This window comes from Chamaea fasciata, unplaced genomic scaffold (genome assembly GCF_029207755.1).
Source record: "Chamaea fasciata isolate MVZ Bird 193981 ecotype frontalis unplaced genomic scaffold, bChaFas1.0.hap1 SCAF_6, whole genome shotgun sequence".
NCBI lineage: Eukaryota > Metazoa > Chordata > Aves > Passeriformes > Sylviidae > Chamaea > Chamaea fasciata.
This window is the reverse complement of record NW_027094091.1, coordinates 63,326,613-63,343,528: the sequence shown is the minus strand read 5'-3', so window position 1 is coordinate 63,343,528 and position 16,916 is coordinate 63,326,613. Positions and strand designations below refer to the sequence as shown.

Genomic DNA, 16,916 nt, shown 5'->3' with positions numbered 1-16,916 from the left:
TAAGAGACAGTTTAGGAATTCAGTTAATTTTTCTCCCTCAGAGTTTTGCTAAACTTCCTCCCGACAGAGAGATGCTTTTATGTATCAATTTCTGGGAATAGTTTGCTCTCCAACACCCAGAGAAGATTTCCCTAACCAGAAGACAGATCTAAATACATAGGCATTTTTCATCACTAATATATTTCATCACTAATGAATTAATTATAACTGTTCTTCAGAGGGGAAGCATTTTCCAAGTTTTCATGTGTATCTCTTTGAAATCCCACGACTCAACTCCCATAGAGTCATTTAGGTTTGAAAAGACCTTCAGGACCATCAAACCCAAACATTAACCCAGCACTGCTGAGTGTCTTCCTCCTACCCTCAAGAAGATCGACATCCCCACTCAACTTGCTGTCACCTGCAAATCTTCTGAGGGTCCAGGTTGTTAATAAAGATGCTAAACAGGACTGAGGCCTGGGGGACACCATGTGTGACCTGGGGACAGCTGGATGCAGCACCTTCCACCTCCACTCTCTGGTGTGAATAGCCAACCAGCCAGACTTTCATCCAGCAAAGAGTGCACCTGCCCTCATGTTGGGAATCCAGTCTCTCCAGGAGGATGATGCAGAAAACGATGCCTAAAGCTTTGATAAAATCCAGATAGAGACATCCATGGCCTTTCCGTCATCCACTAAATGTCATAGAATGAGAGCGAGTCAGTCAAGCAGCAGAATGCAACTAGAAAAATGAAGGGTAGGGAGAAAGGTAAGAGGTTTTTAGTGATTTTGTGGGGTTTTTGTTTTGTTGGTTTGGGGGTTTTTGATTGTTTTTTATTTTTTTGTTGTTGTTTAAATTTAGTGTTGTTTTTCTTGTTTTACTTTCTGCCTTAAGAAGTGCACATCACATAAAATCAGAAAGAGCCTCTTGGGAAAATCTCACCATGCTCGGTGTTACATGGGGTTAAATGACTGAAAGCTGAGAGCTCATTTTCTTACAAGGGTTTTACTCCCTTCCTTTAGCAAGTAGCATTTCCATTAAACCAACATGACTATTTTTGATATCAAAGCTGATTGTTTTTGATGGATTTTTTTTTCTATTAAGCAAGATCTTTCCTACTGAAGAGTACATTAATTCATAAGTTATTGTTATAAAAAGAAGCTTAATATAAGGTTTTAGCAGGCTTAGTTGATTTTACTTGTACCTGATGAAGGAAAAAAAAGTTGAATATTTTTAAAACACACTGGAGATGAACTTCATGGAATTTATGTTCATCTGCAAGAGTTTAGTTTGTGTATGCATCTGGTCCAGTGAACTAAAATCTTGGAAGAGACATCAGAAACTGCTGAATTTTTTAGTTCTTACTCATTGGTACAGTTTAGCTGAACACTGTCTTACCACTAAAAAGGCATAAATGAAGAGTGTTTACTTTTGCTATTTTTAAAGAGAATAAAAAAAGACAAAAAAGGTGTAACAGATGGCTTAGCTGCTACAGGCAAGTGAAAATGCAAATAATCTGAAATTATATTAAGTTATGGTTAGTGGTTACTCATCATTTGAGGTGGTTTATGTTGGTACAAAAGAAACTTGTTTATTTCCCTTAGCAGGCAAATTTTCCCAACACAGTCCTTGTAAAATAAAATTCCCCTTACTGAAATAATTCCAACATTAAAATAAACAACAAAGCCTCTTTCCAAAGAAAGGGTAATTAGTGTTTCAATTTATTTACTAGACTAGGCAGCTAATACAGCTTCTACAAAGTATTCATGGAGTGCATTTTTAGGATGAGATAATGGATTTCCAGATTATGTATACTGACAACATCAACGAAGCTGCTTTATTAGTCCTGTTTGGGCTCCGTGGTATCATTAAACCCAACATTTGACTACAGCTTGATTCTGTTAATGTAAATGGTGATCTAATTTTTAGTTGTTACAAGTTATCTATGACTCTCAGATGATATCTAAGTCTCTTGCATGATTAATTGAAAATTCACACCTGTAACTTGCACTAGAAAAGAATGTGTTCCTTTAGATACTTCAAAATCTTCTCTTTTTTTTTCCTGGTTTGTTATGTTTTAACTAAAAGGAAAAAAAGAGTAATTTTAATTCTTGCTGCTAAATCTTGCTTTCCCACTTCAGGACACAGTGACTTCAATAAGTTATTCATATGTTAAGTTGGAAGCGCAGGGCCCCACGAGGGTTGTATTTGAAGGGAAGGCAGTAACAAATTCTCTGATGAAGAGACAAAGCTTTATAGCCAAACTCCACTTTGCCATGGATTTTTTGTTTTATTTTGTTTTCAGAGCCCTTATGAGGTACTGAGGGAGGGTCTGTAATGGCACAGCTGAGGTGAAGTGGGATGATGTGAAGGGAGCTTTGTGGAGGAATGTTTTGTAGCTGTGAACTAAAATGTAGGCTACACATCTGGTCAGAGGCACGTGTCACTGACAGAGAACGAACCTTGGTGACTTCTTAAATGACATTAAAATTAATGCTGTACTTCATCGCTTTGCTTCTGCTACCCTGCCACATGGTTTTCCATATTTTACAGTGCACACATCATTTGAGTTCTGAAGGAAATTTGCTTAGTCAAAAAGTCAGCTGTATTCAAATTATTCATAAGGGAAATTGCATCTTAGGCAATTAAAATGTGTGCTGGGTAAAAGAAAATGTTTCTTCCTGAAAGGAAAGAGCGGATGCTTGATCAGTGAGAAACGTTATTACAAATTCTTTTCTTTTACTAAGCACCTAATACTAAAAAGAAACTTGTTCTAATCAGACAGGAACCATGTGAGGGCATAATGAAAAATTTTATTTTAGTTTAGATTGATGCTTTTTTTTTTCCTCCACACATGATATCTGCTCTTCCACATCTAGTCCCCTTACCATCCCAGAAGCACTGCTACTTGTATAAAGGATTGTACATTAGTTTTATTTGCATTGAATTTCAAATGTTAAATGTGATCTCTTCTGTACAAATTAATGCTCCTTTGAGTTGCGGTTATATGGATGATGGGAGAGCAAGAGTTATGTGATCAGGTTTGGAAAGTTTGCTGGGGAGGGAAATGGGTTTGGCTGTGTTTGAAGTTGGTCTGAGAGATTAACATGTAGTGTACTATGTATCTTTTGCTCCCTTAAAATATAAATTACCCCGCTCAATCCATTAAAAAAATTGGATTCTGTTAAACTCATGTCTAGTCACTGATACGAAATTTGTGACCATTACAGAGAAGTTGTATTATTTGTGTTGTCTTTTCCTTATAAATGACCAGTGCTTGTAAGCATTTTTTCAAGCTTTCTTTTACTGAAGTTTGCAAACCTGCATTGGATTTCTGTGTGGATATCCGGTGTGGATAAACTGATAGTATCCCTTGCCATTCATGATCTGTGTCTGAAGTGGCTCAAAGCTGATTTTATTCCTGTTAATTCTGTACCAACCAATGCCACATTTTTAAAGATCTCTGAATTTTCTGGGTCCTAGATATTTCTCAGCTAGATTCTGGCTACAGAAGTGCCAAGAACAAAAGATACAAATACACACAAGCATTCAAATATATAAAATGTCTATTATTTTCACAGAAAATAGCAGAGAGGCATGTCTTAGTGTCCTAATGAAAGGGTAGAAATGGGGTGTGTTAATGGGATAATAAAGCCCTTTCTTTTTTCAGAAGGGGGATAGGGATGCAGCAGTGCCTGTGGGCCATGGGGATGTGGTTTTAGTTTCTCCTTTCTTGAACTGTGCTCCCATTAGAGAGGCAGGAGAAAACATGCTTCACCTTTTACTGGCAGAAATCATTGCTTGAAAGGAGGTTGGGGTTTTTTTTGGTTTTTTGGGGTTTTTTGGGGTTTTTTTTTTTGTCTATTTGAAGCCTACCTGCTGATATTTTCATCCTTTTTAACATGTTCAGTCCATCTCTGCGGCCGAATAATGGAATACTTAAGGCTGTATGATACCATCGATTTCCAAGCAGAGCCCTGTTGGCTTCCGTGGGGAGTTCTGCTTTAAAAATCAATGCTGTAATAAGATTTAAAGTAATAAAAAGAGAGCAAAGGGACATGGAATTTAGTTCATGCATGCCCCATGACATTGGAAAAATACATTAGCTGCAGCACATAGACCGTGAACTGGGGAGTGCTGTGCATCACTCACTTAAATGCCCAAATTTTAAAACACCTTTTTTACTTAATAAAAGAAGTCAATGGCTTATGTTGTAGCTACAGTTTACCAAGTTAATGAACTATTTATAAATTTATAGTTATTATAAGTAAAAAATAAAATACTGAAATGCAGTATTTTATTTTGTTATTAGAGGTGTTAATATTTATCTAATATTTGCATTTTTTCATACAGAAGTATCAAAAGTATATACCCATAATCATAAATCTTATAATAATTGCTTTTAGGGAAGTGTGTTTCCGTGCTTGGAAGCATTGCTCTAATCTTCTCTAGTGTCAGTTTGAAGTACATAAGCTAATTGAAACCACAGAAGCAAAGTCAGAGCTATTGTGGATTTTGAGAAGTTTGTATGAGTCTGAAGTTGCAAACATGGTTTTATTAATTTTCTAATTTTTTTTGTTGGCTTTGTTGTTCCTGGATGGCATAGATAGAGCAAGAACAAAATGTTGCAAGAGATACCTCTCTCCTACTTTATATTTCTTCAAATTTAAGGCCTCAATTTATCTCTGACTTTGTGATCTTCCAACTTAATAATTCAAACCTCCTTCCAGTAAACTAATTTCACTCCTTTTTTTTTTAATTTTTTTTTATTTTTAACGTGTTTTTTTTTTTTCCCTTTTTGTAAAAATTCCTGACCCCATCCATTTCCATTTTGAAGAATAACAGCGAATCTGTTTCTCAGTCGACAGCTTTGTATCTTTCTTTGGCACAGATCACCTGAAGAAAGATTGCTTGATATCCATGATGAAGGGAAAAAAAGGGTACAGGTAAATATTACATGTGAGGTAAAGAGTTATAAGTAGGAATTTAATCTTTTGTTCAAAGCACATGTTATTCTGTGCTATCAAAACATGAACATGTATTATATAAGACAGCATTTTAAATAAATACCTCATCAAGCCACCGAGTGATTATTGAAATGTTTTTAACCTACTTTGTACATACAGCTGGCTTTCCAACAAAGGAGTTAATTAGGCTTGTGGGGATAAATGCAAAAATAAACCAAAATAATAATGAAAACACTTAAAACCAATGACCCTGTTTTATTGTTCAAATGGGACAGTAAATCAGACAAGCTGAAGCAAAATATGATAAATATAGAGAGGGGGAAAGAAGAGAAATAAATAGTTCAAGATCTAACCACCTTTTGGGGTGTGATTTCCCTGTCTAGATTCTTTATTAAAAAGCACTTTAAATGTAACTGTATGACAGCTCTCGAGTCTTTCCTTAATTTGTTTTTTCTTTCAGTTGTAAGGTCCTAGGACTGTTAAGGAGAAAATTCCTCAGGTTTGGGTCTTGTCACACTTGGAAATAGTAAACATGGTCAATATTGTGTTGTTCTAAAGATGTGAAAACTGTTCTTTTTACCATTTCATCTTCCCCCTCCCCACAAACACACAGTCTTTCTCTTCCGTAAAAGACATTCGCATGGGATTTGTTGTGTGCTGCTGTGACCTCGGAGTGAGAGGTAGCCTGGGGAGCCAAGGACTGGCAGGACAATGCTGTAAGCAACCTCTTTCTTTGGGTCTGTGGTAGGTATTGAAATATTCCCTGGAAGAATTCCAATAGATTCTTTGAAAGGGCCACTTCATCACATTTATTTTCATATTTCTTTGACTGGAAAAAACAGAGTTCTGATAATTTTATCCTTCATCTGATTTTTACACAATGCAGAGACTTCCAGATACATTTTGGAATCTGAGGCTCAGAGTATTTTACCTCAGGAAGGAAAATGTAAGAGAGGCAGTGGATATATTATAAGAGTTGCACAAAACACCCCTTCTGGATATTAGAAAGCACTTATGGGAGAGGAGTGAAAAGGGTGACTAGAAATGGCTGCAAACAGAACGAAATCTAATAAAAACATGAGACTGTAGCTACTGATCTCTAAACTGAAAACATCAGCTGTGGTATCTTATATAACAGCTTACACTTGTGCTTACACTTGTGCTTACACAAGCTTACACATGTTCAGGTGAACAAGAGTGCTGAGAAAAAAAAAATCTTCATGTCTTTCCTCCTTCTGTAAACACTGCCTTGTTTAAATGTATCTGGAATCTGTAGATCAGTGTGGGAGTCCAGCTGTGCTTGCTGCTGCCTGAAGATAAACAAATATCAAATAAAACCCTGTGATCCTGGGGATGTAAACCATAAAAAAAATTAAAAAAGAAAAAGATATATACCTTTGAGAAGAGATGTGGCTGATTTAAGGCATCTGAATCAGTATGCAGAGACACACTGGTGATGATTAGAGAAGACAGACCAGCAAAGCATCTAATCTGGGGAGTCCTGGTGGGCATTCTGGAATTTTTCCTGATGATTTGTAGAAAAAAGTACTAGGAAATTTTGCCCCCAAACAGCAAAAGGTCAGGGCTGATTGCTTTTGTACATGATTGATATGAATGATTGAGGAGATGGACAGAAAGTGTAGCTGCAACTGTGGCGTAGTTCGGTATTTACATTTTAAAATCTCTGAATTAAACACTGTATTTTCTAACTGTGTATGTAAGTAGAACTTTAAAGCAGACAAGAGAGACAGCTTTAGTTTGTGGGATGAAAAATAAATAGATAAAAACAAGGAAGGGGGGAATTGGTTGAGTTTACTTTACTTTTGATGGCTTCCTGTGTAAAGATGGAAAATGATCAAAGGCAGATGATGCGTGTATGTGTTTCAACCTCTTCTACTCCATCTCTGTTATTCAGGGATTTTTTTTTTCAAATTTAAAATGGAAAGTTGAAATGTTTCATCATGAAAAACATTCATAAAACATTGTGCATCTTCTGAAAACAATCAAGCTAAAATACATCCGAAGGAAATAGACTGTTGAACTTAACCACACCAAAAATAGGAGATGAAATAAATTATTTTCCCAAAATTAGATGTTTTTTAAAATGCATAAATTAAGAGAAGAATTTACTATTTATTCATCCATTGATATTGGGCTCTTTTTACATCTTTCTAGCCCCAATACACTTCTGTATATTTTTTGTGAATTCTTTGGGATTAAATTCCAAATACTCTTAAAGATCTTCAAATGTTCTGTCACAAAATGTATGTTTATCAGAACATGCAATTACAGGGCAACGCTTCACTATTCAGTTAGTGTTTGGTAATTTATTTTTTATCTGCATGCTGTAAAAATGCCTTCAAAGTGCTGAATCTCTTTAATACCAGCTGAGATTGGATACCACAAAGCAAAAAAAGATCCTGACAATTGCAATTTGCACGTTTGTTCCATCTCCTACTGAAGCAAGCAATAGCCTGTATCTTCACTTTAAGTGGATGATGGATCTGGCACAAAATAAAAAGACTATGCCAGGCTTCTTGCTGGAGAAGTGCATAGTGACAGCACAAGCACGTATTTTTAAATTTCTGATCTTTCTTTTTTCCTTCTTTTTTTCCCTTTGACCATTATGTTTTACCTACTTTTTTTTTTTCCACAAGTGCTGCAAAATGGAAGAGAGATTAGAACTGCAGCATATCACCTTCCAAATGGCATCTGCACAAAGGTATGACAGAAGAAATTGATTTTCACTTTTCATCAATATTTCTAAATTGTAACACATATTTTATAGTAAAAGAAGATGCATCTCCCTGGGTTTTTTTGTCTGCATTCCTGAAACAAAGTGCATTGAAAGCTACTAACATGGAAGTTTCAGCTTAGTAATTTACAGCCTACAAATGGATTTCCTTCTCAGAATGATAAGGCAGTCAGCGAACCATGTATTGTACATAGATGATGAGCAATTCACTCACTGGATGCAGATTTTTAACATTTCTCCTCAAAGTTTGTGACCTGGGATGAACTTTGACTAAGACTTTCTGGACCTTTCCAAGTTTGCATGCATTATTTAACTGTTACCAAATGGGATTTGGTAAACAATGATTAACTGAACATCCCCTTCACAAGCTCTTTTTGTTATTAGTGGCAGAATATGAAGCATTGGTCGGGTGAGTTTTTTTACATCTAATGGTAGCTCATCTCCAAAATTCAGAATACAGGAAAGGTTAATTTTTGCTTTTCCTTGCTTTTTCTCATTCATCAATTTTAGCTGGCTGGCAGCAGGTCTTACCAGCTGATCCATGAAGCTGCTCTGTTCCTCACACATGCACTTACAGGGTTAGCTGAGGCAGGAGGAAGGAGCTTTTGAACCTCTTAGGAGACTGTTTGCTAGCAAGAACTAACACTGATGGACATCTTTTCTGGGTGAAGTTTTCTTGGCTCTATTTGTCAAAAATGTTTGCTTTGATGTTTATGTCCATGTAATTGTTACTGTATATCAGATTTCTGTTCCTGAAATTAGGAGTGAAAATTAGCTTCTGGGAGAGGAAAGAATAAAACAGATCATAGCAGCTTAAAAAGACAGGCATACAAGACACATTTCCAATTTCATTTATCTGTTGAAGTAATTTCATAGGGACCTTGTGAATCAGAAGAACTGTGTTAAGGCTTCTAGAAAACTCCAAGTTGTGTTCTTATACTGAAATACAAAGTGTAATCACTCATGCTTATAATACCTTTTCTTGAGTGAGGAGCAATGAAATATATGTGTATATATCATACACAGAAATACTAACACAAAAAATTGGAATCAGAGGGGATGTGACAGAACATACAACGTGTTCCCAAAAAGATGTTTCTCTAATAGTTCTTAAGGAGATCTAATTGACAGAGAGCTACCACTTATATCCTTCATTTTGTTTTTAGGGATACTCACTCTTGAGGTACATTATTTTTCTTTTATTATTACAACTAGGTAAAATATGTGTAAAGCCACTAAACTTAGCTTAGAGGAATGATATTTTCTATTCTACAAACTAATTCTGGGCAGTATTAAAATTAAATTTTAAATTACTTGCCTCTGTGTTTCAAGGCACAGTTTCCATGTAGTCTCTCTATTTTTGTTTGAATGGATCCCTGTCCTGAGTTTATACTTATTAATAATAATTGCCATAATAAATTCACTCATTATGGGACCTAGGTGTTGAATAAGTGTGATCTGAAATAAGTGGGTCATACAGGCCTAGAAGTGAAACTCAGATTCTGAAAGGAGAAATTGAAAAACTTCATTGAGGGACATAATGACTGCAACTTAAACTATTCTTCTCTGGTTTTAACCTCTGGAGACTGCAAAGCCTGCACATGGCCTAGAAGTCATCTTCTGCCTGAGCAATGGAATGGGGACTGCACTAATTCATTTACTTTGCATATAGGTTTAAGTAATCGTGATGGATGAGAGCAATAAAAAAATGCCACAAAGAATCCTCTCATCTCCAAATATAATACCTGATAGACAGGTTAACAACTGAGCACAGGAAACCATAGATCTGGCAGCCAAGTCAAAACAGAAATACTTGTTTTCCCTACTTTTTAAAGTAAAGCATTGTAAAAAATCTGTAACGTTTTAGTCATTTGTCAATGTTAATGTAAATTAATCTCTGTGGGCTAGGTTGCACGTTGAAGCACAGGAGCACAGGCTCTGAGGAGGAATGTGTCTGGAGGAGAGGGGAGCCACCAGAGGTAGGTAGTGGTGAGTTGTGCTGCCCTGTGGGACTGGAGTCAGTCTGCACTGAGATGGGAACAAAATGCTTTGGAGGAGGCTTTAAAGAAGGCAGTACCCAGCTGTCATTATTGTTAATGTAATATTGCTAATAAAAAGTGCATGCACATCTCTTGTGGGCTGTATGGAGGAAGGTTGCCTTTCCCCCAGGTAGATAGGGACAGCCACTTTCAAGTATGTAATACATTTGGTCATCCAACCTGGCAACAACTTTTCCATTTATTTATTTGTTTATTATTTTTATTTTCTCCTCCTTTTCTCAAGTAGAGGGATTTTTGAAAGGTTTTCATTTTACAGGAAATACAAGCTGTCAATTTTTTTTTTCTTTTTTTAAATCAGAATGAAAAATAGATTTTTAGTTTCCTTGAGAATGGAAATTCTGCCTTTCATCCAACCTTTATCAAAGACCAGGGAGTAAATTCACGCATGTTTTATTAACCCCAAAAATGCTGTGAATCTTTATATCAAAGCTAAGGCACTGCTTCCAGCATGCTTGCCCCCAGTAGCAATGGCAATTGCCCCCAGTAGTAGTTGGTAAGTTTTACCAATTCTGGCCGGTAATAACTTGCCAAATGACTGAACAGTAATTTTGGAGCTTTAATTGTTCTTGCCTTGCCTCCTTTTTTCACTCAACATCTTCTCCCTTTTTCCTTTTGCTGCTCCTCTATGATCCGAAATGAGGATTGTTAAACTGTTAAGCTGATACTGCTGTAATAAATTCTTGAGAAAAACAAGACAGGAAACATTTGTGTGTTCTTAGTTATACTGAGGGTTATACTAGTTAGTGGTATGGCACACTACATGCACACATGGGAACACCCTACTTTGATGCAGTGTACAAATATTTCCAGACCAGACATGCATCTATATGGAGTCTGTTCAGAGTATTAATATGTTTTTTTTGTTGTGGAAGGTGGGGTGAAGAAGCTCAAAACTTCTTTTTTTTAAACAGTAAAAGGTCATTTCAGTTTTGTACTCTTTAAACAGTCCATTCCATATTCACAAAATCTATGAAAACAAATGCCTGCATTTCCATTGCTGAAACATGTTAAACTCCAGGTACATTAAAAAAATATAGGAAATCAATTTTCTGATATATTAAAATGGAAATATTAGAAACTTCTTTATTTAAGTAAAATGCAGTTGTCACTTAATCAATAATAAGGGAGAATAGGTCTAATAACTTGTTGTATACCATTGTATTAGCTTTAAATCAGAAATGAACTGTCTATGATATGTGATTAAATAATTGTAGGTATGTGAAAGGTTTTAATTTTTAAAGAATTTGGCTGAATTTGGAAGCTGTGAACCAACAGGGTGCAGTCTATTAAACAAATTTTCTTCTTTTTATATTTCAGGTGCTTTATTTCCTTCCTCGTTTGCTGATAGTCATGTTGCACTGTATTTGGGGAAGAATGGGTAAGGTCTTCAGTATCTAACTTAATACCTGATAATGCTTATGGATACAAATGGGGGAATACATTCGCATAAACTGAATTGCACCTTTAAGATCAAAATGCTTTTAATTTATTTTTTCATCGTACACTGCATCAAATTCTTGTTTCTCTTAATCTGTTCTGACTAGTGCGGTTCCAAATTAATTCTCATCAAATTTTGAGTAGAAATAGAAAGTAAATACACCTGAACTTAAATGTAATTGTAGAAAAGGGAGAGTGAAACCGCAGGTACAATGCCGACATGAAATGAGCAGTGACTATAAAACCAGCGTTAACTGTAATAAAAAAAATATTCTCTTTCTCTGGTTTGCTCTTTATTTGTAATTTGTGTGTGTGGCCATGTGTTCATACAGGCATGTCTTAAACCTGCTGCACTCAGTTTAATATTCCTTTTCTCCCTTAGTGCAATCAAACATCAAAACAGTGTTGTGCTCTTGCGCTCATTTAAATTCTAAATAGGAGTATACCCAAAAGTGATGGGGTTTTGTTGTTGTTTTGTGTCAATATTTTATTCATGCAAAGTGGTAAGTAGGTTAGTAGGTATAACAGACAACGTAACTCCGAGTATCCACTGTCATCTCTGTTACAAAATTCTCTTTATAGTTCAGGTTTAGTAGTCATGGTATAAATGAAATACCAGCCTCTGTCTGCAGCAAAAACAAAAAATCCCACAACAAGAAGAAAGTGAAATAACTTTTAACCGTTTTTAGGGGGTTTTTTTGTTTGTTTGTTTGTTCTTTTTTTTTTTTTTTTTTTTTTTGTTTTTTTTTTGTTTTTTTTTTGTGGTTGTTGTTGTCTTTTCCTGGAATTTTAAATCATGAGGCAAAAGCCTGTTCTTGAACTCCTTATCCCTTCCAAGCACTGCAGAGACTTTTCAGAGGAGCTGCATATTGCATAATTACCAGAGAATAAATCCACTTCCTCTTTCTTCTCTACTTTCAAACATAATTTTGAAGTATCAAAAGAAAAAAAAAACAGAAAGAAGGATATTTTCAAATCCTGTATCCTCCACCCAGTACCCTAGAAATTTTTGTGAGGCTTATGACCATGTCAGTATATTTCTTTTTGAATTCTTGTTGGTGAGTGAAAACAATATGAATATAAATATGAAAATTATCCATGCAAATCACAGACCATTTTGTTTACAGAGAAAAAGTAGACTACTCATTAGAATAAAAGTGTTATCAAATGAATGAAATTATCCTATAATGTTGTTATGTAAAAACTAACACTAATTCTTCATACCACTGGGTCTGTTTTTGGTTTATTGCTTTTTCTCTTTAATATTGTAACTAACATGTGAATTTCATTGTTGAGTTCCAAGATGTATGCAAACAGCTATCATAAATATTGTCATATATTTAATCACTCCTGCTTCTTTCCTACATAAATATATTTAGTCACAAGAAAAAGAAAATAATTTATTACGAAATATGTAGTGAAATGTCCAACCATTTACCTCACTGAAGTTTTACCAGTTTTCTGTGAAATAGCTGCATATGAAAAACTAAAGTTAATTTTTTTGACATTGCAAGGCTTGTGTGTGGAACAAAAATGTGTGAACCACGATGTATGAATAAGGTTTCTTAATTTTTTTTAAGACCTTTAGATCTTTATGTATACACTATTTTGGGGAATAAATTAGGTTTAGGGGGTTTTTTAATTAATTTTATTGTGGTGTATAGAAAAAAACCTAAGTGTGCCAACTTACTCTAGTTGTATTCATTCTTCAACACCTGCAGCCTATCCCATATTTCAGCTAATTTGGTGAAGTTGGAAAATCAATTCTGTTTTACAAATACTAATGCTGTGATCATTATCTTTGCTCTAAGGGCTTACATTTGAACACAACGTAATTCAGATTAATAATGCATATTTAATAAATGCTAACATAAGTACCAAGGAAGCACTTTGGTTTCCAAGTGAGTCTCAGCATTTGGCTTTAATATCTAATCAATAATTAATTATAAGCTTGTTGACCCAATAGGCTCTTGCTACTTGCACGTGTTAAAAAAGAAGGTTTTGGTAAGCAGATTGGAAAACTCAAAAATATAATTTATAATCCCTTTTTGCCCTTTCTCTTCAGTCAGGCACAAGATTTATCTAGTGTTCAAGAACCCTTTCATCTGCATGCATAAAATTAAAAAGAGAGGAGAAATGTGAACTGTGGGATGGAGCACATAAATACAGTGCAATATATGTGACCCACGGTCCAGCCACATTGAGTGGGAGACCTGGTGTGCCATCAGTGGGGTCAGCTTGGAAACAGCCTCCAAGAGTACTTTGGTTGCCAGAGATGCCCAGGGCACCGTAGGCTGGTGTTTACTGGTGGTGCCACACTTGGCACATCAAGTTGACGCAAAGACAATCCTTCCAAAGTTATTACAGTTCTTTCTATATATTATTACTGAGGGGTGAGTATCTGGAAAAGCCAGTGCTGAAATACTCCATGTCGTTTGTACAGGCTGTACAAAGCACCAGGAAAGGTAGTGAGCCCTAAAAAGCCACTGACCATATAAACTATAAAACTGAAGACTACCATCTAGAGCCATGTCACAGTTCCAGAGCACCTCTGCAGGTGCCTTTTTCTTGGCAGGCTACAAAGTGCTGACTGGTGACCCGAGTGGAAATTGAACTGCAGATCCAGAGTTATGCCCATAGCTGGAGGAGTATTTGACTTTAACTGTGATCAGGGCTGGGGAAGAGGAGGCAGAGAAAAGAGTTGGATTGATATTTTAAGAAACTTTGAGAAATTGAAACAATTCATCTATTTAAACACTGAAGGTGCCACTATACAATGGACTAACTAAATATTTGTCACTTGGGCTGCAAAATTGCTCCAGGTCAAGGCTGTGAATCACAGCTTTTCCTGACTTTGATGCTCTTCATACTCGTTGTATTACTATTTGCAGACTACTTTTTTGTATTTGTTATCATTTGCCCCTTTTTTGGGAAGGAGAAACCACTCTGCCTTCTCTTATCACTTGAGCTGTATCTTCAGTAGCTTATAACAGAAACAGAAACATAGACACAGGTTATGGCTCAACTGACCTGAGCTCTATGGAGAAGCTTTTGTGCACAAAGCATGTCTGTAATGAATCTTTATTCCTGTTAATTATGCACAGTTTTTTAATGACAGAGATTTGTTTCCCTATGAAAGTGTTGCTAAGGAAAAAATGATTAATTTTCTTCTCCCTGTTTCTGCACCCACCCTCAGCAGTCCATACCCAAGATATATACATGGCCAGATTGTCTGGGGGGGGGGAGGAGTCTTAATTACTTTTAGAATATGTATGTACTATATATGTATTATGTATTATATATGTATTGTATATGAAAAACTATTGCCAAAGAGTATTGCAAACAGGGAGGCAAAGAAAAATTCCTCCAAGAGGGTCAAATTTCAGTTGATTCAGCAGTTCAGCTGATGTTTAGATTCCTCCTGAAACAACCCGTGCACCTTTTCTCTCTGAGTAACCATCAGGCATAGGTAGATCATTGCAAGCTGTCTCCTCCTCTTGGCGAGGATGGGAAACTTTCACAGAGCTTGTCCACTCCTGATTATGAAGATTTCTCTCAAGCTGAGGTTAATGTTCATGCATTTCATTTCCAGCAAATACATCTACAATCATGTTGGAAAAGTGTATCCTGTTTCTCAAAGAACTTGTCCTCATTTCCAGCATGTAAAATTTGGAAGCCTGTACCTCTGAGAAGCTGCAGTTCGTGGCCCTTGGGCTGACACTGAGAATTTGGACACTTCTGCCCACTTTTGCCTAAGGCTGGACTACCTGCTGCAATGAAGATCTTGAGATTGGAATGTTACAGGTATGACCACGCGTTCTTATTAGGGAATATGACTTTTTTTTTTTAAAACATTTCACTGTCACTAAATGCAGTTCCAATTTTAATACAGTTAGCTCCCATTGACTCTTTCATTAGCAGCAATAATCCATTGAGAAGAACTCAAAAATTGTTTGTGATCTTAAGAACCTTAAAGAACATTAAAGAAGACTTCTTACAGAGAAAAAGCAGATGCCTGCTGATATGGTTGATTGGAATCAGATACATGAGCAGTATTAGCAAATGCCTTGAGTTTTACCCAATAGTTTAATTAGAAAGCACAATAATGTCTCTAATATTTATCTTAGATGGTGTAGTGTTTATGAATCCCCAGTGAAGATTTCAGTTGACTTTGAATACTAGCCTAAGGTGGATTCCACCATTAAAGAAACTTTGTTATTCTCATGCTGGGCTTGTCAGGTCTGCCTTTCAGACATGCAGAGCAGGTTTACCTCCTTTGGTTTTCTGATTGCAAAGTTTCACACTTCTTATATCAATTTATGGGCTGCTTAGGACTGAGCTTTGAGAATTAGGTTAGAGGCTTATTGTCAAGATTTACATTGAGGCTAATATTTTTGTATTCCTAGGGATCTTTATTTCAAGCTTCTAGTTTGGCAGGTAGGAATAGACCTGGTTTGTAGCATTCATAAGAGAGATGGTCTTAAGGTCCTGAATTTAGAAGGAAGCTAGATCTCACGTTCTGGTTTTGGGTTCTCCTTTTCTTGATTGTTGTAAAGCATGTACATTGAAATACAAACAAACAAGCAAAAACAACCACTGGCTTACTTAGAAAATTATGATCATTTCAAAACACATCTGACAGCTGTATCTCAGTGCAGTATCTCATGATTTTTTATTTTTTTTTTGTCATGGGCTTGTGCTTATATATTCCTGAAACCATGGATGATTATTGTTTATTTAGTAGCTAGACAGTAATCACATGTCAGTAGATGTAGTCTGGTATGTGGACAGTGTCTTTTTCACTTACCAGCCATGTTTTGGCAACTTTCTACTCATATTATAAGAGCAGTTATGTCAAAGAGTTTACTTATTCATTGCATTAAGGATGTAGTAAAATAATTAATGTGCGATTTAACAGTTTGTTATTCTTCATTAAAAATGTATTAGAACATTAACAGAGTTTTATTCTCAAAGGTATTACATGTAGCAAAAAGAGAGGCTAGAATAGAAAATAAAGCTTGTACAGGTTTGTATATTTTTAAAGTTGAATGACAAACCGTATTTGCTAATCCCAAAGCATCATTATACAATAAAACAGAATTAATGAGACATCAACCCCACTGCTCAAAGATATTAATTTTGTCAAATCTCACCTCACCATCAGTTTGGAGGTATGGAAATCTGATGGTTGGTCTCTTCCTCTTTAGCTTCTACAAAAGTCTACACAGCTTTCTAATTAACCATTCTGAAATAGCAAGCAAGTGTATCATCCTCAGTAGTGGCTCTGGCTACGTGTAAGACCTTTACTCCAAAACTTTGGGTTTTCTTTCCTGCTTCTTATATCTATGGATATTTCTCAAATTAAAGAATTAATAGAATAAGGTATCCATGCTATTTTTCTTTTAGAACATTATGTGAAATAATTTTTAGCAGCTTGCTATTCAGTTAGGATTCTAATAATTTTTTTTTTGATGCCTGAATAGAATTATTTTTCTATTAGGTGAATTAAAAATACTCATTTACATAAGAAGGATGAAACACCTTATTTTTGTTTTAGTTTGGTGTGCTATGAGAGAAAAAAAAAACACCCAAAACAACTGAGTTCTGACTGGAAGCACAAAATTTCTATGATTTTTTTCTCGGTCATAAGATTTCCATTAACAGATATTTCCTTGAGATGTTTCCTGTTCAAATAAAACACATCTCAGAAATATGTAG

General features: G+C 35.7%; 2 long non-coding RNA genes across 3 annotated transcripts in view; both read left to right on the top strand.

Annotated features, from left to right (window-relative positions):
* The first annotated feature begins 536 nt into the window (after window positions 1-536).
* On the top strand, window positions 537-14,986 carry LOC136291489 (uncharacterized). 2 transcript variants are annotated; one of them, XR_010721567.1, is made up of 7 exons: window positions 537-747; window positions 4,871-4,925; window positions 5,579-5,690; window positions 7,604-7,668; window positions 9,610-9,680; window positions 11,079-11,139; window positions 14,858-14,986. It is a non-coding gene; the product is annotated as an uncharacterized lncRNA (long non-coding RNA). The 2 variants fall into 2 exon arrangements; XR_010721568.1 differs by having other exon boundaries at window positions 14,791-14,858.
* The window catches only part of LOC136291490 (uncharacterized), a 66,611-nt gene continuing 64,675 nt past the window's right edge, over window positions 14,981-16,916 (top strand). The window contains exon 1 of the long non-coding RNA XR_010721569.1: window positions 14,981-15,002. This is a non-coding gene — a long non-coding RNA (uncharacterized lncRNA). The remainder of the gene's footprint in view (window positions 15,003-16,916) is intronic.